Source organism: Vidua chalybeata, chromosome 6 (genome assembly GCF_026979565.1).
Source record: "Vidua chalybeata isolate OUT-0048 chromosome 6, bVidCha1 merged haplotype, whole genome shotgun sequence".
Classification (NCBI taxonomy): Eukaryota; Metazoa; Chordata; class Aves; order Passeriformes; family Viduidae; genus Vidua; species Vidua chalybeata.
The window spans coordinates 10,324,476-10,337,902 of NC_071535.1; the positions used below are offsets into that span (position 1 = coordinate 10,324,476).

The window sequence follows — 13,427 nt, forward strand, 5'->3', positions numbered from 1 at the left end:
TGAGGAAAGCAAAATGACCAAAATAATCATGACCACAACATACTGGATGTTTGGTGTGCAGAGGACAGAAAGTGATTTTTGGCCTACGAATGCACTGTAATCAGGGAAATGTCTTGCTCTTTGGAGTATTGATAGTGTGTGGGCATGATCTGTCATTTAGGGGTTGAGCTGGAGCTACGTGACCTTTTCCAGTCAAATGCACCAAAATTAATTTGAGTGATGAAAGTAATACATGATGTGTTGAATAAAACCTCAAAGAGTGCAGTGAGGAAGCACACAAACAGAACAGCTGGGAGTGAGATGCCTGGTTGGACTAAGGACATACAGGATCATAGAAAGGTGCCAAAGTGGGACTGGCAGTAATGAGAGCCCAAGGGCGGCACGTGCCCTGAAGTTCCATGGGATTCTCCATGCCAAATCCTGTCCCCGCAGAGGTTTAACTCTGCACTGCCCATCCTTCCAGGGTACCTCATTCCCATTCTTTGGCAGCACCTCAGGAAGTGCCATCTCCCTGCTGTCTCTGTAGCCCCTCTGCTGGGATGCATTCTGCTGGGATGCCCTGGCACACTTTCTCTCTCTCTTTTTTTTTTTTTTTTTTTCCCTGTTCAGGTACCTGTCAGCTTCCCTGTACAGGATAATGCTTCTTTTCACACAGGCTGCATGCTACAAGTGCTAAGGGACATGATAAAACATCTAAGTGCTCATTGTCCGTTCCCAGTTTCCATGGCAACCATGATAAAACGTTTATTTTCCCACCTTTCAGGAATGCCATTCACCTCCTTTTTTTCCCACTCCTCAGTTCCCTTCAGGAGGAGGCAATGCTCCCTCTGCTTCCTCAAGGACAGACCACTGTGGCAAAGGCTCAGTGCTGCCCACACCTCCAGGACAGATGTTACAGGGCATGGGGCAACACTGGATAGCTGGTACATCACCTTGTCCCAAACTCCCAAGACCCAAACAGGTCTTGTCTGAAGATGCAATGGTCACTCCAGGACCACACCAGGAGCCAGCTTAGCTCTCCTTGTGCCTGAAGGTGTGGAAAGGGGAAGCCAGCTCTCTCACAGAGGAGCATCTTTGCCCTTGCAGGGGTTTGCTGTGCTGTCTAGCCTTTGATTTCCCCTATACAGGACCTATAGAGCAGCATAAGTGTACTGTAAATTAATTGAGTTTCCCACAGGTCTTCCTAAGTACTTCACAGCGCCCTAAAATCTGCCTGCACCTTGGTCAGCCTTGGGAGCTCAGTTGCAGGACCTCACTGCTGACACCTCATCATCTTAATCAGCTGAGTGCAATAATAAGTTGGAGAACCTTTCCTGGAGAGTTTTTCTGCCTGGGATGTAATACTGTTATACACATACTGGGTTCACAGTGTGCATAACTAACATAACATAACATAACATAACATAACATAACATAACATAACAGTGTGCAACAACCAATGTGTTGTTGATCATTGAACCCTGCATTGTGTGAGCTGCTGCACGTGTGCCAAGCTGAGCAAACTGCTGGCCACGTGGGAATGGGATGTGAGGGCAGCAAGCCTGTATAACAGCTGCAGGGTGGTGGTAGGAGGCAGAAAACCTGCAAGTCTTGGGTGACTTCATTTTGAGTTGTGCAATGCATTTGGCGTCTTCTCTCAGTTAACAAGTGAAAGGACAAGAGGAAATGGCCTTAAGTTGCACCAGGAAGAGGTTTAGATCAGATATTAGGAAACATTTCTCATTGAAAAGGTGGTCAAGCACGGGAACAGGCTGTCCCAGCATAGTGGTGGAGTCGCCATCCCTGGAAGTGTTCAAAAACCATGGGATGTGGTACTTGGAGACATGGCTTAGTTGTGAACACAGTGGTGATGGGTTAATGGTGGGACTCGATGATCTTACAGGTCTTTTCCAACCTTAATGATTTTGGGATTCTGTATACAGGAGGAAAGAGGGTTGAATGTGAAATGAATGAAATAAGGAGTCCATACCTAGAGAACAGAGGTTTTATATATTATTTAAAGTATTTGAACACATATTATATAGTTTACATGTATTTATCCTTATCTGCTACTGGAGGCTGTCTCTGTACCATGTTTGATGAAGCTCTTCTCAAGGCATTTGAGTGCATTGCTCAAATCTGGTAGGTCTCTGTCCATCACTGGCTTCCTCTGCTAATGTCCACCTTGGCAGATCCTGAGGCACTTCTGAGGTGAAAAAAAAAAAAAAGAGGTAAATTTTGTCTTGTTCCTCAGTGGCAATAGGGTGGTCTGGGAAGAGTCTGTCCCACCACTGTCCTTAATTTGTTCAGCACACTGATGATGTCAGGGAAGATACCTGCAGAAATATAGTCCAGCCCTTCATAAACTGAATAAAGATGGGACCACTGCCTGCCTGCCAGAGTGGTCTTGCCTTCCTGTAGCACTGCACTGACTCCAGAAGAGCCATCCCTTCCCTGTGGCTCTCCTTGTCCTCCTCTCCAGATGGAGACTGAATGTGCAGCTCTGGAGAGGCAGCCTCCTCAGGCCCCTGCAGGGTGCACAGGGCAGCTGTGCAGTGCTGCTAAACCAACATGCTGCTCTCCAGCACTGGGAAGTGACAGCACCAGAGAACTGGCAGCTAGGCAAGGTGTCAGTGGAGCTGTGGTGTGCCCACATGGTACCAAGGAGGTCAGTCTGATAAGGAGCAATCACTTGGCTCACCTGCTTGGAAACCAGAGCTAGCTGAAGATCAGGAATTCTGGTTCACCAAAAGGAACATTTTTCTTCCTTCCCCCTCCCTCTGAGTTTCAGGAGATTGGGGCCAGGCCTTTAACCTCAAGTCTTCTTAGCCCAGGAAAAGACTCTCCAAATACATCTTTCTGATTCCCCAGTTTGCAGCACCCCCAGCCCATGGATGTTAGGGATCCAGAGGAAGGCACCCCAGAGCCTTGGCTGAACCGAACTCATTCTATACAAGACATTCAAGTCCTGAAGAAAGCAGCTGTTGGCCTGGAACTTTGCTGGAAAGTTTCCAGCCAACTGGAATGAGTTTAAATGAGCCTTCAGGAGCCCTAAACACCAAATGACTTCACTGGGAAGTCAAGCAGCACTTGTTCATTTGGAGGTTTCTTATGGGTCCTTTGGCATGAGCAAACAAAAGGCCCCAGGTGCTGGCCATCATTTATGCTCTTTGGTCATTGTCTTCCTCCCTGCCCTGGTGCTAGCCAGTGCCCTGGCATGGCATGGAGGGCAGTATGCCCTGAGGACTGTTCCCAAATACAAGGCAGGGAGGAACAGACTGCACCAGTTTCAGCACTATCCTCCCCACACAGTGCCATACTTTTTCCATAGCCCTGTTTTCACAGAAATAAAATATCACCCTGCTCAACTGCAATACTATTCCAGACACTTAGAAGTGTGGGGGGGAAACAAAATAAAAAGATAATTCTAAGAATACTGTATTAAGGCCATAGAGACAGCACAGGGGTCAGATGAGACCCAGAATCAGATGAACTATGGACTAGAAATGGCTAATCTGTGCTACTTGGCTTCCGAGGCAGAGAATGGTTCCTGTTTTGATTTAATTTTTTATTTCAGACCCAGACCAGCCAGCAAATTTGGTATGGAAGTGAGCAGCATGAGAACATCAGGCACTTTTTGTGCAAATTAATTTAGTCCCTCTGGTGTAACATCTCCTTAATAAAGGTTTTGTGGAAGCAACAGGAGGTACAGAGGTGTTGCTTTGCTTGTGTAACAGGCTCATAAGGGTGTTCAGGATGAAGTATCCTACATTAGAGGTTCTTCAAATTGCCAAGATGACCAAAATCCTGAGAGCTGCACAGATCTTCTGTACATATTGATGGTTATTTCAGTGGTGGTGTTATAGACAGTCCATAATTTGCCTGCTTCCTCGCTGTGGGACATTTACTACATGGATTTATCCCCTATATGTTCAGTGTACAGAGTGGGGAGTGGGTGTGATCCAAGGTTGGAGGATATTAACTAACATTAGTTTGGATTTCCCCTCCTTTAGTTGACAAGTAGTTCATTGGAAATGAGCCTGAGATGCTGAGATTTATTGAAGGAAAGGCATTAGAAAAAGGATTTTAAGACAAAGGCTAAAGAAGGGGTTGGTTACACAACTAATTCCACATCATAGGCATGAACATCTAATCTATCTCCCAGCCATTCCTATTACATCTAAATAGGCCTGTTGTAATGAAGCATTGAGAGGTGAAAGGGGGGGTTAATGTACTACTCTGTCACTGCTGAAGGTATCATTTACAATTTGATGGAGGTCACACAGGAAAACAAGCATGGCTGTCTCAGTTGATTCTTCAGGGTATGTCCAATGCTAAATTTTCCTGAAATCTGCAGATTTTGCATTTGTTAAAAATCTGCATAAATGATGTCGAGAGAGGAGATTATAATGAACCTGTTATGCAGGCAAAACAATACATTTATACCTCTTGCTTTTATTTAACACTATAACACTATAAACACTGTTTATTTAACAGCCTTTTTACCTGGGGTTTACCTTTCTGGTGTGATCTGTTTTCCCTCTCTCAGATAAAGCAAAGTAATAGCTACCCAGGGGCCAGTGGGTATATATGAATGGGGCTGAGTTGGAAAGGGCAGCCCTACAGATATGCTGGACTGGGCCAACGAGCAAGGTGAGCAGATTAGGCTATATAAATATTTAAAGAGCTGTAATTAGGACTAAAAGCCTCGCTCCCAAGGCTCATTATTATACATGCACATGGCAGAAAAGCAACTTACCATGATCTTTCTCCACTTGCTTTTTCCTATGTTTTTGACAGAGTGTTTTTCAGTCCCTAAGGTGTTCCTAGCTGGCACTGCCTCCCTAGGAGGGGACAGGAGATTTGTTGTGGCTTTCTGTGAGATCAGGAAAAAATCCCAGAAAAATTCCATTAAAAAGCAAGGGGGGGATGTATTCTCCTGCCCAGGCATCACCCTGTGCTGCTGGGATGTGGGGCAAGGAAGCAGAGGTTTCTCTGTATGGTGAAAGCTGTCATCCAAAGCCCAGCAGGACTTGAGGAGCCCTTGCTGAGGACACCGTGTGTCCCAGTGTCACAGTCACACAAACACCCTCCTCCTGTTGGGATGACTCCAGCTCATCCTTGGCTTCAAGACCATGTATCTGCGGCTCCAAGGCTCATCTGTCACAACTGGCCTGAAGGCATGCAATCTCCCAAGCTACAAACACTGCAGTTGACACAAAGCACAATATCCTATTTGCTTAGCAACACATGTTTCCATGAACACCTTACACCATGGGGCTCACTGTTGCCTCAGTGCTCTTTAACTGAGCCTAATGCAAGGTCTCCTCCTGGGATGGAGGTAACAGTGACACAAGAACCAGTGGGACACCCATGGGCTGGGCCACCAGGGCAGCCATCCTGGGTTTTATGCTCCTTGCAGAGCAGCTGGAGCTCACCCCCTTGATGCCAGCACCTCTGGCAGGGAGAACACAGCAGGCCAGTCACTGAAGGAAAGTTGCCTTCTCCTCCAGGAGAGCACCGAGCTGTCTTCCCCACAAGAAGAGGGTGAATGAGTGTCAGAGATTTTTCAAGCATTGCCCACAGACAGACCCTGATGTTGGGTGGGAAACACACCCATAAATTCTCTGTGCAGCTTCCATCCCACACGAGGTTGCTCCTGGTGGGGACCAGCCTCTGCAGGGTTGGTGGTATGGGTCAGGGCTCAAGGCAGACACACACAGCACATTTTTAGACTTGCAGTTTTTCCAGACATACCATTTTAATTTTCTGTTTGTGCCCCTTCCCACCATGCACACAGCTCAGTTTGGACGACATTTCCATTGAGAAAGACTTACTGATCATCTGACCCAAGAGAAAGACAGAAAAAAGGAGGCGGAGTGGAAGGAAACACATTCCCAGAGAGTTGGGAAGCTGGTGAGCACACCTGGGCTGCACTGGCCAGCAACCTGCACCCACATACACTTCTCAGGAAGTGGCTACAGAACAAGAAAATTCACATACAAGCACAGGGGAGAAAAAAAAAAAAGAAAAAAAAAAGGAAAAAAAATGAAAACAAGAAAGGAAAAAAGGTTGTTTGCTGCCCTACTCTTCCCTGTGGCTAAATTAATTGGGTCTTACTCCTGCTGTCTGTATGCCGGCAGTACTCCCACAGCACTGAATTTACCAGGAGTGCAGATTGCAGGATCAGGCCCACGGTGTCTTGGAAAAGATGAATAATAATCACTACATGGAGAAATACTGCAGTTTGCAACTCAAAGAACACTTTAAATCTGCTTAGCAATTTGTAACGCCCACAGTAGCACACTGTGTAAAGCTGCAGTTATGAGACAAATCACTTTTCCATTAAGCACGGCTCCAGGACGTGCCTTATGGCAGCACACAGGGAGCAGGGAGAGATGGAGGGGAGGGGAACGCTGTGCATGAGGTGGTGCAAGAAGCCAAGAGGTTTGCTTTTTCCAGCAGCAGCTGTGTTATCCCTTTACGGTTATTTTCTGGGCTCGCAGCAATTAATCCCCACACAGCCTGTTTCCAATGTCCATCCATCTGCGGACCGTCGTGCCGCCTCTCACATCTAACCGTCTCTCAGTACTGATGACTGTCCTTCAACAGTGAGCCTGGAAACAGCAAATTATATGAATTTTTTCAAATTACAGTATTTTTCCTGGTTCCAGATCTCAGTGTTGTTTGATGAAGCCTGACCTGGCCACCTAATGTTCTGCCAGCAGTTATCTGACCTCACCTCTGCCTGAAACATCACTCTGTCAAGCCAATACACAACAGTGGAGCTATGAAAGCTCATTTTAAGGGCCTTCCTCTTTCTTACTTAAGCCTTTGAAATCCTGCTGATCTTCTGGAGGCAGAGAACATCTCCAGATGCAATGTGTCCTCATTTGACTTGGGGCTGTTTCACACTAGCAGGAGGCACTAAGCTGCTTGGGATGGGAGTAAGTGGCAGGTCCCAGTTTTGGCCACCACAAACTGGTTTAAATGGTAGATATAACCCACCCTTGCCAGCTCTGACCCTTTTGTCCCCAAACTCCCCTGCACTGTCCAGTTATAATTCAATGAGTACCAGATGATGACAAAAAGCATCAGCAGAGACAGCACCTAAACCACAACCATCAGTGGCAGGAGGCCACTTGGAACAAATTCTTCACGGAAGGCTTGGGCAGGGCTGGCTCTGAAGTGCCATGAGAGCAGAGTGGCCTGCTGAGCACAGATCTCTACTGAGAAAAAAGACCTTGGACACACTGGAAATAAAAGTGTGGTTTGAAATGCAGGTAGGAGGACAATGAGCTATCTTGAAGCATCTACACAAAAGCACAATGACATTTAAGCCTGTCTAGGCCAGTGACGAGATCCAGGCAAACTGGGGAATTAGACAAAACAGCAAGGGTCTCAGTGCAGGCTTTTATCTCATTCTTAGAGAAGGTGTTTGGAGACCTTGAATGAGAAAAAAGGGTAGCAAGATAAACAGAGCAGGCAGTTGAATCCCTCAAGATTTTAAAACAATCATCAAAGGAAAATGCAAATGAGGCACCTGCCCCCAGAAAGTCAGAGGAAAATGATTCATAGCTCAGTGGTGGGAATCAGGTATTAGAAGAGGTATTTCAGCTCCTCCAGGGAATCCAGCCTGTCCCACACCCAGAAAGCATGTTTGTGCTGTAGGGAAAATATGGGCAAGGCTTAACAGATCAGCCAAGTTTCCTTCTGCCTGGATTATGGGAAATGCTTCAGGTCCCAATTGGTGGATATAGGATGGCATGGAAGAGATATGAAAAATAAGATATTATATGTAAAGGAAAAAATATTCTTGGCAAGGATGGTTAAATGACAAAACAGAAGTCAAACTTCCCCAGTTTTCTCTTAGACTGGGGTCTGTGCTACCACTGTGAATGTGAGGGATTCTACCAGCCACTGAGCAATGTACCTCCACTTCCAACAGAGCAAAAGAACCTCTCTACTTCGTGCAAGCAGTTAGATATTTTTACTTTACATCACAGCTCAAGACAAGTTTTACTGCTGGGTTTGGGTAGTGATGGGGAGAAGCAAGAACATTTCATGCACTCAAGGTCTCTTTGCAGACTTCATCCTGCCAGCCTCATGAGACAGTGTTTGGCCATAATGTGTTTCAAGAGTAAGCCCTAGGTCATGAACCCTGTAGCCCTGACTCAGAGCAGAAACTAGGGAAATAAAAATTAAAATAAACCTAAAAAAAATAAAAGTGGAAAAGAAAAATCACATACAGAATCACAGAATCACTAGGTTGGAAGCGACCTTCAAGATCATCGAGTCCAACCCAGCCCTAACACCTCAACTAAATCATGGCACTGAGTGCCACATCCAGGTTTTTTTAAACACATCCAGGGATGGTGACTCCACCACCTTCCCACGCAGATAATTCCAGCAGTAATTCCAGTAATCCCATGACACAGGCTAGTCCTCAGCGACATCTGATTTCAAGCTGGTCATGCCTTGCTTACTGAAGCGTGGCCAGGGTTCCTTACCTTGCAGCTGTCAGTCACTCAGGGCTAAATACTCCAAACACATCACATCTGATCATTATTTCTTCAGAAGTACCTTGAGGTTTCCCTATAGGACAAAGAGCCTACAGAACTGAATATCATGTGCCCAAAATATACCACCCCCCTATCCATCAATAGTGAAATTTCCCACCTCTTTTCCCCCTTGACCCACATTTTTGTAGCAGAGCAGGTGCTTTTAAATGAAGGAAACAAAATGAGGAGCAGCTGTTTGATGGCTACTGAACAGCCTGGAATGGCAATAGCAGCCTGGGCTGAGAAGGATTAATGGGCAGCATGCACATGAGGAGGTCAGAGGTGGCAAGTAAATGCCATTTATCAGAGAGTTACAGAAATAAAGGAATGAATCACATTGCTCGCATCAGTATAGATGAGGTATAAATAGAGTTAATCAGCACTGAAAGCATATTAACTCAAGGAGAATTATTCATGCACTGCAGGTGTTTTCCCAATTTCTGTCCATGAAAGTAATAAGTGGGAGAAGTAATTGGTGTCCAGCCCATCTCTAGCCAGCAGCTATTGCCCCTTCTGGACTGAATTAATCTTCCAAATTGCTATGCTGCTTTACAACACATATTTCAACATAATGATCCTTTACTTATTATTATTTTTGGTAGCTTGTGAGTTATAGAGATTGATAGCATCCTTTGCAAAAGAAATAATGAACCCAAAGGGAACTGATAATTCATTGAACTTTTGAACTGCCTCCAAGTCACCTCTCTGGGACTTGAAAATTGTGATGTATTATTTATTCAGCCCTGACTGTGCCTCTCTCAGAGTGGCAGGAAGCTTTGGGAGAGTAATAACATCACAGGCCTGTATACTTTCCCTCAACACTTGCTAGACAGAGCCTGCTACTAATTTGCCTTTCAATAGGGGCTGTATTTTACCTTTGTAGCCACTTTTTAAAACGACAGTTTGTGGGTGTCGGTTTCAGGGCAGACTCAAGAGCCTCTCTCACTCTGGTCAGCTGAGCTGCTCCCCAGCTGCGGCACAGGAGGTGTTGCAGAGCCCTCTCAGGGAGGTTCACAGGCACTGCTGTCCGCCCTGCTCCCTGGGCCAGCACCACCTCTTCCCACAGACTTCAGCAATACAAGAACAGATCCCCGAGGAAGTGGATGTACCTCCTCTGGGTCCAGATCTCCCCCTAAAGGGGCTCAGCTCTGTAACCAGACTCAGAAAAGGGCTTAACCAGAGGCTTAACACAAGCATGTGCTCGCCTTCCTCGGGAGCTTAGATCTCAAAGGATCATCCCTGGGCAATTCCAAGCCCCATTTATTTCCCAGTGAAGTTATGAGGCAAAGAACTTCAGTGGGTGCTGAGAAGGCAGCTTTCATCCACACCATCAATGCTGAGTTTTCTCACCCTCTCCTCCTCATCCTCCCTCCAGGGTGTCTGGGAAGACGGCGGCTTTGGGGCGGGTGACGGGACCATCCCCAGCCCAGCCCAACCGGGAGCGCGGCCATGGCGACGGGGCTGAGGCGGCCCCACTTTGCGGTGGCAAAGGCCCGTTTCTCTGAGCACCTGAAGCGCAGCAGCAGGAGCAAGAGGGGCGAGCACCAGAGGCATCCACCTGTGCCCCTTATGTCAGGTTTAGCCTTGGACGGCAAAGATTACCTACAGAATCTCTGCCTGGGGTATTCACGTGTGTAAAGGGCCAACCCCAGCCGCGCAGGTCGCCGCGGGCTGCGAGGGGCCGGATCCCCGCGCAGCCTCCCCGCGCACGCCGGGCGGGCACGGGGCTCCGCGGCGGAGGAGGCGCCTTTGCTTTTCTCCGGGCTCCCTCTCGTGGGCCTTCCCGAACAGCACAACTCCTCGCAGCCCCCGCCTCGGGAACCCCCCGCCGCCGGACCCCGCTGCCCTGCCGGCCGCCCTGCAGCCCCGGGTGGGTGGGGTACACAACCGGAGTTTGGGCTGCCAGGCAAAAGGCAGTAGTGTGAGGTTTCCAGGGTGTGTTGGCTTCACAGCTGTGTTCATGTCCCCAGAAGAGGGGTTTAATGCACCTGCCTTCATGACTTAGCTCCAGTTTTAGGGACAGATGTGCTTTCTCCCAAGCAAAAAGATTGTTCATAGTCGTCGCGTCTCTGCCCTTTGCTGCGTTTCCTCAAGCTGAAGTCTGCAGTAGCTGTATTGCTGGATGTGTTGCTGCAATTCCTTTCGCTGCTGCTACCCATGGGATTGAGCTTGCTTGTCCCTGTGGCATCCTCCATCTACCCTGCAACCTGATTTATATCTTCATCTAAGTCTTCAGCTTGCAGCACTTTCAGAGAGCTGTCACCTTCCTCCTTGTTCCCGGCTTGTCTGCAAGCTCCTCTGCCCCTTCTTCACCCACTTCACCCCAGCTTTCACCTCCCTTTTCACCAGCCATGACCCTACACCTGCTTGGCAGCCCTTTCCCCTCTCTTGCTTCTCTCTAGACACCTTCCAAACTGTTCTCTGTCAGGGCACTGTCAGCACTGCTGTCTGCTTCTGTCAGCTGACTTCTTTCTTTCATCTCTGTGAAGCCAAAACACCTGAAAATGTGCTTATTGTCGTTGCCTTTTCTCTTTTATTCTTTCCCCTTGTGTTTTCACGTTTCAGTCCCAGCTGTATCCCTTACTCCATAACTCATTCTGAGACACAAAGAATGACAAGCCATGCCACCCAAAGCATGGGTGAGGATCAGGATGTCCCTGCAGCTGCAGGGCTGTAAATTAGGGTCTGATGCTTTGCTGCATGATCTCAGGCACGTAACTGAACCTTCTCATGCCTTTTTCCCCCCTTTCATCTGTTCTCTGTATTTCAAACATAAGCTGCCCAGTGCAGGACAATTTCTTAATCTCTTGGTGTCAGATTCAAAGTCCTATTTTTGTAAAATTGAAATCTAAGGCCTGATAAAATTTGAATCTGAGGCCTGATAACAACACAAATAATAATACAGCATATAGCACTTCTGAAACAGTTCTTTACCAAATGGATATTGTGGAATGGAAGTGATGCTTTCTAGTCTTTTAAACATTAAACACCCACAAGCCTGCAGCTGCCTCCAGGCCAATTTATTTCAATTCCACCTCATTTTCCTGTGAGATACTCCATGAGATTTAGTGACAGTATGTGACAAAGGAGCTAGAAAACGTTTTGGTGAAGAACAGCCACCAGGCCATCCAATATGCTTGATGTGCTTTATTCAGAGACATGTCACTAGGTATTGAAAATTTATGGAGAATTATACCATTTGGTAATGTGTCTGCCTTTCCCTTCTCACTGGTTGGGTTCCTTTGGGCTTACTGGAGCATTTAGCAAGGAGGAGCATGCCCAGCCAATCGATCCAAGAGCTCCTCTGCCTCAAGGTACAAAGGGTGTAAGTGAAGTGGAAAGCACATGTTCTTTGTGAGAGTTTGCTTGTCACCTTCTCAGAAAATTTTGCAAGGATTGCATGTGTTAGAAATGTCTGAAGGCTTTGCAAAACAAAGCAAAGCTATTTTGAAATGGTATCATTCAGACTGGAGGGTTTCTCTTTCATCGTGATGGAACTTCACTACTAGATAGCAAGGTAGTTCACAGCTGACAGAGAAAATAAAGTTTCGTGTCCCTTTGGTCTGGTCATCCAGGTCTCAGTAACATCAACTGAACCTGAGTTGTCCTGGTATCATTCAGTATTTGGGACTGTTAAAGGTCATCCAGTCCAAGCCCCTGCAATGAGCAAGGACACCTTCAACTAGATCAGGCTGCTCAGAGCCCTGTCCAACCTGATCTTGAATGTTTTCAAGGATGGGAGATCTATCACCTCTCTGGGCAACCTGTTCAATAGTTTCACCAACCTCACTGTAAAAAAGGAGACAATACAAGGTGCTGGACAGAGGGCAGCATAAGCATGCCTTTCCAACCACCCCAATGAACAATCAAAGAAGTGCAGGAGGTAAGAGAGGTGAACAGAAAGACTCAGCTTTCTTTCATAGTCCCTTGGTGCTAGGCCTTTTTCTCCAGCAGATCCTTCCAAAACACCATTAGCACCACAGAGGAGAGCTGACCTCAGGCAACACAGCACCAGCCACAAGGGTTTGCCATGTGCAAACCCCTTCCACTTGAAGCAGAGCTGGGATGCCTCCCATCTCTCATAAGATGCCATCATGAGGTGGGAAAGCAGACCCTGCTCCTGCTATCAATGCCACCTGTGTGAGCCATGTTCTCAGTGCTGATGGCTGGGGTCCAGCACAGAGCTGGCCATGTCGGGGGACTCAGGCTACTATCTTAAAGCAGCAGCTTGGCTCCCTTGGAGTCCAGCTGCCAGATTCTCACTGCAGTCTGCAGGCACTGGATTTGACCCTTGCTGGAACAAATGCACTGAGGCACAGCCCCTTGCAAGGCCAGCAGGTGCCAAGCCCCTTTCCTTGCCCTTGTTCCTAATGCTGACCATCCCCTCTCAGAGCCCTGTGTGGCTCAGACATAACAGAAAGTGTGTGACATTTGTTTGTCAGCATTTTCCAGAGACAGCAGCTACTCATGTGGCTGCCACCTCCATCCTGGCAGCCTGCAAGCCCCTTCCTGACACATTCTTTTATCAGAAGGTTAAATGCTGGTCAGTGCAGTTAAAATTTGGGAGGTGCTGCTAAATGAAGCAGCATGTGTTCTCTGTCTGCCACTCCCCATCTCCTTTGTCTTCAGTAGGAATTATTTACTGCCCAGGAGCAGCAATGAGGGGCTGGGTGTTGGTTTCACAGCTGGAGAAAGGCTGCTGCCTAGCTCTGCCTTCTGATTCCTTTGCTGTTGGATCTATTTTTATTCCAGATGAGCAGGTATTCTCTTGATGTATAATAGAAATGAGTGAAGACATTGTTCTTACCCTAGGATCAGTCTCTATGAATTCAGGTTTTTGATCAGCAGATGAAGGGGCAGACAGGAGGTGAAGAAGGGGACATCACA

The 13,427-nt window shown here is 47.2% G+C and overlaps 1 long non-coding RNA gene across 1 annotated transcript; it reads right to left on the minus strand.

Moving 5' to 3' along the window:
* Positions 1–1,968: 1,968 nt before the first annotated feature.
* On the minus strand, positions 1,969–10,279 carry LOC128789900 (uncharacterized). Its single transcript, XR_008431571.1, has 2 exons — positions 9,891–10,279; positions 1,969–2,185 (listed from the first exon to the last, which is right to left on the minus strand). It is a non-coding gene; the product is annotated as an uncharacterized LOC128789900 (long non-coding RNA).
* Between the last annotated feature and the right edge of the window lie 3,148 nt (positions 10,280–13,427).